Below are 12,000 nucleotides of genomic sequence, written 5' to 3'. Positions count from 1 at the left end.
ATGGGATAATTGTGCAATGATACTCCTGTCATTGATGCTGTGAATAATAATTAGGTGGAGACGCCCAATTATTTTACTGGGACAAAATGGGTCAATACAATATAATTTTTAAGACATGCAGTCATATTTTAAGGGGAAGTTGTTTTGTAAAGAACTTCTCATAGAGAATAAAAAATAAAAATTGCAAATCAGTTCTTACTACACCGGGGCTCATTAGTACGGTGCACTACAGTAGTTGTTGTTGAGATATATCAAGCAATAGGAATTTTATTTGAAGAAAAGAATGTTTATTCCTCATGGCATCTTGTATTGAAAATATAAAATAGCGAGGAATACAACCTTATAACTTTGAGTTAAATATGCTCATGTTAAACTTTGTCCAGGTAAGAAAATCAAGAACATATTCCAGTGCCCTGTTAAAAAAAAGTAAACAAATGAATAAAAATAGTATTCATTTGAGGAGGACTATCATATCGGGATGGTAATTGAGTCTCACAACTTACAAAATGGAAAAAAAAACTGAAACTAGTAATGAGGATGGTAGTCTGTTTCCTGAATTTTCTGAATTATGAAGTATTGCATCATTATTCTGTGCTGTTTCCACTCTGACATTTTTCAGTGATGTTTGATGTGTGTGATCTGATTCCATTGGTGGTGTGCAGCACATAGGTGGTATTCATGGAAATGAATGAGTTGAATTTTCCTCTGATGGATCTTAATCAAAATTGTAACCATGAATAATAAATACAGGAGAAAACTGGGACAGTGCAGAAATACTCTATTCACTTAGCTTCTTGATTTTTTTGTACTTCTTTCATTTATCAAAGTTAAAGTTGCATCCTCCTAGAAATAAGTTAGCAGTAAAACATAAAACAAGACTTTGAATGAAAGCCCATTTAAGAAGTTCCAGTAAAACTGTTCTAATATTGTATTTTATGGCCCACCATGCTAATTTTTCTGAAACAAACTTTTGCACTGTACCAGATCCAATATTGGCAGTCTAGATATACTGTTTTCTTTGTTGATAAGCTGGAAATGGAGTGAATAATCAGACCAGAAATTGGTTCAATGTTCTATAAAGTAAATTAAAAGTAGCACACAGAAAATTATACAAACCCAAAGTAGGTATTATCTACTGTCTCTTCTCAAGTAACAAAATGTTGTTTCAAAGGCTCTCTGAACCTCATTTTTACTTTTCAATTTGCCCCTTTTGTACAAAGTCTGCGTTTCTATTTTTTTCTCTTAAGAACACCTTAACACTGACTTAAATTGTTGTTAAAAATCTCAACATCTAAAATTTTACAACCTTCGAGTCAGAAAGTGTATGAAATCTTCCTTGACACATTCTCTAAAGTGGAGGTCTAGCCCCAGCAAACAAACAAATACTAAACCTAAAATAGTATGATAATGTTCTTTTATAGATCAACTTATTTAGACAGCTTGCACTGAATAATAACAATTTTGCAATGGTTCTTTGCGTCATCGCAGAAATGATGATTTGACATACTGAAATTTGAAAATATTCATACCATTTATCTTGTTCATGATCACTCTAACTTAATTTAGAACTTGGGAATTATGTGGGCGTAAGAATGTACTCAAGTGTTAGAACAAAAATAAATTTCTGCGTATAACAAAAATGATACACCCATCTGGCAGTGAGCAACTTAACATAAAAAAATAGCTGACCTGATACTTGTACAGATTTTTTTTTTTTTGGCTCCCAAATTTATAGTACAGTTCATGTATATAAAACTCACACGAGTGTTTCCTTAGAAGCACGTTCAAACAATTTTGAGAGGTACAACAGTGAACTCTGCTCTGGGTATTGCTAGATTATTTGGAAACAAAACATTTCTTTATTATATTTAAACAGAAGTGTAATAAAAACAAAACAAACGGAAAAAAAATCTTCTGAAAGGCTCAGTGCGGTAGGTATCCGATGCACTTCTATATTGCCACAGTTTCAGCCGTGATATAGTGGTAGGGCGTGATTGCTGTTGAGCCCCAGGTTCAACTTTATTGCCTCGATACAATATTACACAATGCTATCTCTACAGAGGAAAAAGGGAAAACTAATAAACCAGCACACATGCATGCATACATCCACACACCTACTATTATGCACATGCACGTTGTCTACACCAAAAAAGACAGCATCCCGTTAGAAGTTTTTATAGTGTATTCTATGGGTAAAAAATAATAAAAATCAAAGTTATTAGAATGTCACAAATGAGCCTGGTCAGGGAGAAATGTCCTTTATGGGATTAAATTGACTAAGCATAGCGTAAATAAAAGCAGACACAAGGACAATTGCCAAAGTCAACATAAAATTTGGCAAATACCAAAGAAATGCCACTGTTGTTTTGCATAGGACTAAATCCACTCCAATGTGGTGTTCATCTACATGGATGATATCAAGCTGTACTTTGGAAATGAGTCATATATTGCCTAACTCTACCACATTGCCTAACCATAGCATCAGAAGCTACAGTGATAACATAGGAATGTCATTCAGATTTGATCAATGTGGTCAGGTAGTAATGAGGAAAGGCAAGTTGACCAGACCTGAGGAAAAAAAATAAAACTTCCTATACTTTAGTTGGTATTGCAAAGTCCAATCAGCCTACATACAATGCATGTTTTTGGAATATGTGAGGAAACCGGAGTACCTGGAGAAAACCCACGCAGGCCGGGGAGAACATGCAAACTCCACACAGGTGGACCGACCTGGATTTGGACCTGGGGGGAAAATACTGGTTAATCTTTGTTTAAATTTGACAAGGATGCATCCATAGAAGCAACTGCTTAATGTCATCAGACACTCACTCAACTATAGCTTTCGCAAGCTGACATACAGGCAACAAGCTATACATCCATCCAGGCAGCTATGGGTCTTTACTCAACCTTTCATTATTTTTTTCTATTATATATATTTTTTAATATATTTTGCCCTCTAAACACAAAATCGATCTTGGCTTGACCTTTATTCTTTTTCAGCTTTTACCCATATATTTTTGAGTAGATAAGGCAAAGAACAGTTTGTGCATATATCTCCTGGAATTATATATAATTTACAACCTTGCCATTTAGTAATTGTAGAATAATGGGGCCCTTGAATGGCATGATGAAGTAGGGACTTATAATTCCCATACCTGCTGTTTTAAACTGAAATACTCTGCTTGATATGCCAAGCACATCCATCACACACATATCTTCTGTTAGAATACCATACTGTGTGTGTGTGTGTGTTTGAATATAAGTGCTGAAAAAATGCAAAGATTGAAAACAATTTAGTGCTGAGCTATTGCAATAAACTCTTTTCACCTCCTCATCAGCTGGAGGTTGGAATGGCATCACCAGGAGCCTGTCATGAATAGGTTCTCGCCCACTAGTCTTAGTGATTAAGCGCTGCATTTAAACTCAAGCATAAATGGAAAATTGTCTTTTGGTGCCACTTTTTTTGCGTCGGCAAATGCTAAAGTGCATGAAATTTCCAATTTATATATTTACGTCATCAAAACTGTATCGCTGCCCCCAGTGTTTTAAATATTGAGCTGCCAGCTCCATCTAAGCAGTTTGGACATCTTGGGAAGTTCAATTTATTTTTTGTCTCCAATTACCATTGTTATACTTATTTCAATTTCACCATTGAATGTATCAGTAATTATGTAATTTTGTCTAAAATTGGAAAACCTATTAATTTCACAATGGGCCATTGACATGTTTTTTTCAGCGTTTGCTGCATTTATTCCTTTTGTCAAGTTAATGGAAATTATTATGAAATTGTAAACCTTTTTACCTCCATTTTATGTCATGAAATGTATGATTAGAGCACACAATAAAATACCTAATTTAGCATAATCCCTTTAATTTATATTCCCTGCTGTTCAATGTTTCTGATTCCACACAGCATTATCTCTAGGGTAGAAGCCAAAAATGAATATAGTAATATCATGTCTGGTTTTAATTCAGTTGAATTAATATCCAAATAAAAAAGGCAAATCAGAGCACTGCTGATACAATCCGTGTTACTTAGCCGATATGTTGTTATCTATTCAGTTGAAATCTATCTTGACAATTCAAGATTTTTTCTTTTTTATCGCCATCTCCATCCAAACTTGCCAGATTGGATAAATCAGGGGAGCAAAGGAGATGATGATAGAGAGGGAAGAGAACACTTGCACACTCAGTCTGTGTGGCTTCAGAACTTCCTCTGCAAGCTTTTACCCACCTGCCTAGATAAGAGAGGCACTGTAAATTAACACACACTAGGAGGGCTGTGAGCATGTGTGTGCGTGTACCGCACGCATTTTCTCTTCGCCTTGCTGCAAGGTATCACAGATAAAGATGTGTCATTGATAAATGGGATTTTTTTTTTCCTATCAACCTTTGCTGTGTGGGAAATGGAAAGCGCATCCCTGCTCCTAAATCATCAGATGAATAATGATAACAATGGGTAATGGTTTTCATTTCTTGGCACAGTTGTTTCAACTGTTCAGCGCCTGTGGTGTGAATTTGTTTTATTTTTCAAATCGCTGCTGAAAAACATTGTTTAGCTTGTAGGAACGTTGGCGCTGATGCTGAATCTCGTGTTTTTATATTGTTTAATCATGAGCACGGGCAGTCAAATCCTCAGGGGGACACACAATCCATTGTTTCTAACCTTAAATGAACTTGTCCGGCAATGTGGCCAGAGCTTAATATACTCTATGTGCATTGATTTTTTTTTAAAAAGCTGAGTTGTGCATTGGCCTCAAGCCGTAAAATATATTCCATGCATGCAGAGTACAGCTGCGCAATCATTTGTCTAATGTTTTTTTTTTTTAATATATTTATTTTGTTAATTTTTGGGATGGATCTATTTATCCATGAAGAAGTCAATAATCTGCAGTTTACCCAAACCATAGCAAATACCTCCAATTACAAAATTAATTGGTTCCAGAACTTTTTTCATAACTTGAAAATGTCTTAAGTAGAGCAGTACTTTATTTGTAAATTTATAGTGAGGATAAAGCGGTTCAGAAAGAGAGGAGAGAGAATCTTGAAACATGGATAGTGGTTGTTGTGAGACAGCCAATGAGAGCCCAGTAGTGTAGCGAGGTTCTAAAGTGAAAATCAGTGCATCACCGACAATATTTTCAAAATAAATTAAAGGATAAGAAAATTCTTTACTTTTTGGGGGATTTTGTAACTTGTATCTTTTTCTTATCTTGAGGCACTCATTTGCATATAAAATCTTTTGTAACCTGAAAATTTCGTACATAGATGCATTTGTAAGTCGATATTTGTTCAAGCTTCTTATTTTTATTTAGCTCCAATTTGGTGCTGTTCTTTTAGCATTTATAGGAAAGCCTGTTTTCCAAGGCTTTTTGCAATTCCATTTGGCCAGAGGGCATAGCTGAGGCACCATAATTTTTGCATTGTTGCTGATAAGCTATACTGCTGTTTTTAGATTTCCTATTGTGTGTTATTTTAACTACTACAAGTTAGACCTGATTTACATATGCATCCAACTACTTATAGGCCTCACTGAGCAGGCTGGCTACAGATGTACACTAAGTGCTTTCTAGATAACCCTATAATGGTGATTGGAGTTGTGCTCAAGTGCTGCTGATCTGACTTAATGGTATCCTTAATAATCCAACCAGTCATTCTCTTTTTATCTTCTGTTTTTATCTATTGCACATTTTTTTACCAGCCTAGCCCTTGTATTTTGTTCTTGTATTTGCTGTAAGCCAGCTACTTTCCATTAAACCGTTAGCCATAACAGATAGTGTGCCACGAGCCATTCAAAGACATATTTTAAAACCGAAAAAAAAGAAAACAGTGTAATGTTACCTTCATGGCAAATGTATGCCACTTCCCGTTCCTGGGTGTACATATATATTTTTAATAATGCACCTGATGGGTGCATCCCTGCCGACTCATGCATTTTTCTTCCTTTTTTAGCCCTCGTCAATTTTATGAGAAAGTAACGCTCATGAAATTGAAAAAGCCATAGCTGACTCCTCAGGTCATTTCTCATATAATGTATTTCAGTTCGCTTTCTAAGATAGATTGTGCAAGATTACAGTGTGCTCTGAACATTACCTTGTAACCTAGTTTGTATTGCGCTGTCTTCAGATCTTCAATCTGTTGGACTGAGGCAAATGAAAGGCAGCGTGTGTTCTCTAACTGTGGCTAGCAGAACTATATTGTCTGACCTTCTACAATGGACAACCTTTCTCCAGCTTTGACAGAGGCCAGGGAATTTTAAACTGTAGTCTAGTGTAGTTGTGGGAGAGAAACTGCATCAAACCTTCTTGATGTCCTCACTCGGTGCTCTCAGCAAGGACGGCTGCTCCGTATGGTGCATTTTGTTGTCCGTTTTCACACAAAGCCTTGCTTGTGTCGCTTCAGATCTGTCAGTCCCACGGGGGGGATCAGTGGCTGCAGTGCCCATTCTTGCTGCACTCTCAGCAGGGTCATGACAGCATTGCCAGCCCTTCTACACTACCGCCTACTTTACATTTTCATCCTGAAGCAAGGGAAATGTCCCCGGAGACTTTTGGCACTACAAGAAAATAATCCGATGCATTCCCTCAAGACATATGATTTTCAATTATTGTTTGACAAGCAGAGGTGCCCGGCTCTGCCGGTCCCTTCTGCTTGTTTAGAACCAAAACACTGCACTATAAAAAACTTCTGAGTGGTGAGCGCGTCGCCCTCGCAACTATGGGGTCATGGGTTCAAATCCAGGATGGTCCACATGTGTGGAGTGTCCATGTTCTCCCCGAGCCTGTCTGGGTTTCCTCCAAGTACTCCTGTTTCCTCCCACATTCCAAAAACATTCATGGTAGGCAGATTGTACACTCTAAATTGCCCCTAGGTATGGGTGTAAGTGTGCATGGTTGTGACCTGCGATCGGCTGGCCAGCAATTCAGGTTGCCCCCCGCCCCTGGCCCAGACTCATCTGGGATAGGCTACAGCATCCCCCGCGACCCTAATGAGGATAAAGCGGTTCAGAAAATGAATAAATGAAGGAACCTGGTTTAGGCTACTGTGATATTTTCTGTGTACAGAAAGCATGCCTCTAATATGTTGCAAGCGGACTAAATTGTTCTGGTCAATATGACAAAATTTCATTTGATAAATATCAAACTATCTGCAATTATCTGAAGGTTCTGCCAAAGTGTCCTTGAATACCAATTTCAACCACTTATTTCTTGCAAGGAGATAATGGGCAACTTGCTTGAGAGCCACTGAGATCTGTGTTTGAGTGCCTTTATGTATGGGTGAATGACAGGAAGCACAGTTGATAATAGTACTTCCAACTAAATTCACAAAACTCGTGTAGTCTATTCACTAGACTGTAGTGTTAGAACTTCCTTTACATGATTTTTTAGCCTTTATACACATCACCTAAAATGCCTGAAAATAGAATGGAAAGTGAGATAAGATTTTGCATTTATAAACAGATATATTATTTAAATAAGATACATGGAAAATGTATCTATTCATCTATTGTGTCAGCCGTAGTTCTCGTCCTGATTGAAAAAAAGTATGACCTTCCAGGTAGGGGAATCACCCACCCTGACTTTGATGCATTTTACATTTTGATGTTTTTCTTTTTTTTTTAAGGAGGCGCTTTTTAATAAGAGTAAGAACATGTCCTCTAAGTTATTATCGGTCAGCTGTTAAATTTAAAAATGTGAAGCTCATCATTTCCAGTCAGATAGTGTTCAGATATTTTTAACATTGTTGAGCTAAAGTATCGCATTTTCTGCACAATAAGGCGCACATAAAAGCCTCCATTTTTTTCAGAAGCTACTATATTTTTTTCTGCTAATTTGGTTTTTGGAAGTGGTCTTGAAGTGTCCGAGAAGTACACTGACATTGTTTGTATTATATAATTAATGTCAATCTCATTTTTGTAAATTATTGTGGTATACATTTTAAATCAGCTGATAACCTTATTTTAAACTGCGTGTTTCCATTTTCTTCTTTTCTGACTAACAAAAAAAATCAAACAATTTGGCAATTAATGATGCTGGTTCACATTAGGGGGACCTGTTCACATTGATAATACAATCTTGAAACATCCAAGAATGTGCTACAGTATGCTTGTAGGCTTTTTCTTCTACATGTAATATTAGCCTTAAATCATAGCTCACCCACACGCTCTCATTAGAACCATCTATAATAATGATACATTGAAGTGTCAGTGCCGCAGACTGCCTGATTTTTCACTCCAGTGTGCTCATAGTGAGTCTGTTTCCTGTGCCTCTGAAATACTAATGCTTCAGCGAGTATGTTACCATAAGTCACATCTGTCTGTTCACCATAACAAACAATGCAAAACTCTGCCAAATTTACATTGAATCAATACATATATACATACACCATGGATTGTTTGCCAGCCAATTGCAGGGCACAATAAAACAAACAATCATTTATGGCCTTTCTTTTAATTGATTGTGTTCAAATAGCCTACCCTGCAAACCGGAGTATCTGGGAAAAACCCACACAGGCACAAGGAGAACATGCAAACTCCATAAAGGAAGGTCAGAACGCACCCTCAATCTCAGATCTGAGAGGCGGACGTGCTAACCACGCTCTCACCGTGCCGCCCCTCTGTGTATTATATTTAGCAATATATCAAAGCACACAGGTCCTATTATGTATAGCGGTATTTGTAGAATAGCTCTGTCCTAACCTTTAGAGCTGTGGCATTCACAAGGAATTGGCTATGGACTGTTTGTATGTTAACAGATTAGGCACTTTCAGTGGAAAGGTTAGTTTGCGTCCAGGTTTCTGAGGTCCATTTATCTGAAGCTCATAGAGTGTCTTCATACAAAAAAGCTTCCTTCTTTTCATTTAATACGGCGTTTGTTTGTGTGTGTGTGTGTGTTTGGGGCGGTTATGCCTGATGGGTATATTTCACAGTCTATTGCTCTCTGACAAATTTCTGAGCCATAAAAATGTTGATCCTGCATATTGCATTTTCTTGGCATTATTTCTGTTTTTTACTTTATTGATCACCTGCACATATAACACTCTAGAGATTTTTTGTAAAAGCTTACTAAATGTGAACAACTGAACATTGAATACAGCTTCATTAAGTCATATGGCAAAATCAAATGAAATTCATTAGCCTCCCTTGATTTGCTTGACAATGCCAAACACTCAGTTGAAATTAGCACTACTTAAAAATAACTAAAGTATTATTATTTCTAACTATGTTTGTTGGAGAACAAACAAGTCACAGGTAAGAAATCATTTACAAAAAAAAAAATCTATCAAGATTTTAGATTTAGAGAGAGCAAAATGTGAAGCCCTTCATTACTGTATTAAGGTTTTTGAAATGTCACATTAAAATCAAATCTAGTGTTTGATTTCATGAAGGCTATAGTTGAGGCTTTACCTCCCATGAAGCCTTTTGTTTACCTCCTGGTTGGTGGCCTACACACAGGGAGGGAAGCACATTTGCCCTTCTTCACCTTTGTCACAATTTGCCTCAATCATAAAATTTCTGTCTTTGTGTCTCTTTATATTTCACCCTCTTTACTCAAATAACAGGGTGGTCTCCCCAATGATATTTTCAGGTTGTCGGTAGATAACAGGAATCACTTCAGGTTAGAGCCACACAAACCACAGAGCAAAAATAGGTGAAGTATGTGTTATGCTCACAGTGGGGACTCCATGCACTTTCCAGTTCAAAGACATTGCAAAGGCAATCACAACAAAAAAGTAGGAATCACAGTATTTGGACATGATAAAGTTTTGTGCCAAGTCAATTTAAAGACGGTGACATTTCATTGACTACCTTCCAAAAGATTTATGATCAGCAGAGCAGATTGATTAAAGATTGTAGCATTCTGATTTGACTTGAGTGCATTTAGAGGAACTCATTACTGATGTTGACCAACACTATATATAGATATTTCTGTGTTACATAGTCATTTATATTGTATGGTTTGTTGTCATTACGTAATATAGCTATAATCAGTTAGAAAAAAACTGCTCAGGCATGAATACTTTCCATGCATACATTCTTTTCATTGTTGCAACAACACTGGATCTACTGGAGGATGCTATAATAACTGCAGAAATGTGGTACACTAAAATTCAGAAATTATGGTACTATCTTACCATCATATGGAAACTACTTAACATGTTCATTTTACCTACAGTATAATGACTTCCATCCTTTCCTCAGGATTAAATGTTCTAAATTGTCCAACCATGTCAATGCAATGAAATATCCAGTGTACTTAATATCACCACTTCTTTCTGTGAGGAAACAAAACCCACATCATTAGAGCAAATTGCTTGTTTTTGAAGTACTAAAAGTGTCGAGCTGCTTTTCAATCAGTTGCTCACACTATAATTACTAAACTTGGCCTATGTTGAGAGTCTGTGGTTGCCGTCAAGCGATCGTACCCATAGATTTACAATGGACTATGCTTATTGAGGCTGCTTGACAGATATTTACAAAGCAAATGGAACTCAAAACAATTTATGCAGAATTAGCTGGCAAAAAACTGAAGTGGTTATTGACTCAAACTTTGTTACACTACCATTTTACGTTTTTATAATATTATAACTTGTATTGGAGACAGGAATGTGTTGTGTTGTCTGACATTCCATTGCATTGTCTGACAATGTTTTTTTTTTTGCATGTTGTGTGAATAAGCATTTCATGTGGAGAATTGCATTTGTCGTTGTGGGCATGGGATCTATGCCATGCCTTTACATCCCCATGACAACAAATATAGTGACCGAGGAGTATTTTACAGGGTATTGTGTTTGTGTAGGTTTGCTATCGTTGTGTGTACATTGTGAGCTCTTATTTCCTTTTTTTTTTACCAAGAAACACAATTCTTACTCTAATGCATCTGCATTACATTAATTAAAACAAAAAAAGTCATATAGACAAGCTTGTGCAATTCATTGATAGATTCCATGCAGTCTACTCGTGGTGCTTTAGAGATTGGATTGCAGTATTTTTTTAATGGTAAACCAATTAAAAGCCACAAATTAATTCTTGGGGTGCCTTTCATCAATTATTTGTCCGTACAAATGAACGGTGAAAAGAAATGGAATTACTCTCACACTGTTTTTGTTGGAGTGTTTCTTTTCTCTATAAAAGGAAATACATTTTTATGAATCCAAAATAGAAATGCAAAATAGCAGTGATTAGCTCCTGTGCATGTGGAATTGTGTACAGTATGTGACTAGCTCATAAATGAGTACATTATTTTAGATACTAAACTTAAAGAAAAAAGTTTTCCACATGGTATTAATAATGCATTATCAATGATCAGATGCTCGATTGTGATTTGACATTTTGACTTTTTTCTGCCATCCCCAACTTCACGAACACTGAACTCATTTTAAAATAGGCTTCTCACTGAACTAATTATTTCCATCAAGCAAAAAAAAAAAAACAATTTGATTTATTCCGGCAAATTTTAATCTTAAAATGGCAAACCATAGTGAATTAGTTCACTTGTAACATAAGAACCAGAGCCAGCTCAGTTCCAATAGCATTTACTCACAGATTAAATGAATGCTTTTTAACCATTTTCTGAACAGTCATTTCCTTTCTTCCATAGGCTGTAATCGTTTTTTTTTCACTCTTCAAACACCAAAAAAGCAAGCTTCTATTTCTATTAGCTGTTTATTTCAATCAGAAAACAGCATGTTGTTTATTTTAGGTGTTTAATCAGATGCAAATGTATTTAAACATGAGTCATTACTTGCTCCTGTAAAGGCAGTGCCTCCAGCTGTAGAAATGAGTCGATTTCAGCAGGTCTATATACTGCACTGCATTAAAACTCCAAAAGCTGATGGGGAAAAAAGTCATGTATAATGTTCATGTCAAAGTGACAACTCTGGGTGGTGAAAATTACACTTCTCTCGTATACATTCCTGATGTGTAAAAAACATGTTACAGACTATATTGTGATGCATATTTTAAGGAAAATACAATTTAGACAATTTAACCTCTTGGTC

General features: G+C 36.3%; 1 protein-coding gene across 2 annotated transcripts in view; it reads left to right on the top strand.

The window, feature by feature from the left end:
* Positions 1-12,000, top strand: part of LOC144203014 (receptor-type tyrosine-protein phosphatase gamma-like) — a 125,738-nt gene that overhangs the window by 69,893 nt on the left and 43,845 nt on the right. The gene's annotated exons all lie outside the window — the stretch shown is intronic.

The sequence above is a fragment of the Stigmatopora nigra genome, chromosome 10, assembly GCF_051989575.1.
Source record: "Stigmatopora nigra isolate UIUO_SnigA chromosome 10, RoL_Snig_1.1, whole genome shotgun sequence".
Lineage (NCBI taxonomy): Eukaryota > Metazoa > Chordata > Actinopteri > Syngnathiformes > Syngnathidae > Stigmatopora > Stigmatopora nigra.
The sequence above is the reverse complement of the archived record's forward strand: the minus strand, read 5'-3'. Positions and strand labels throughout refer to the sequence as shown.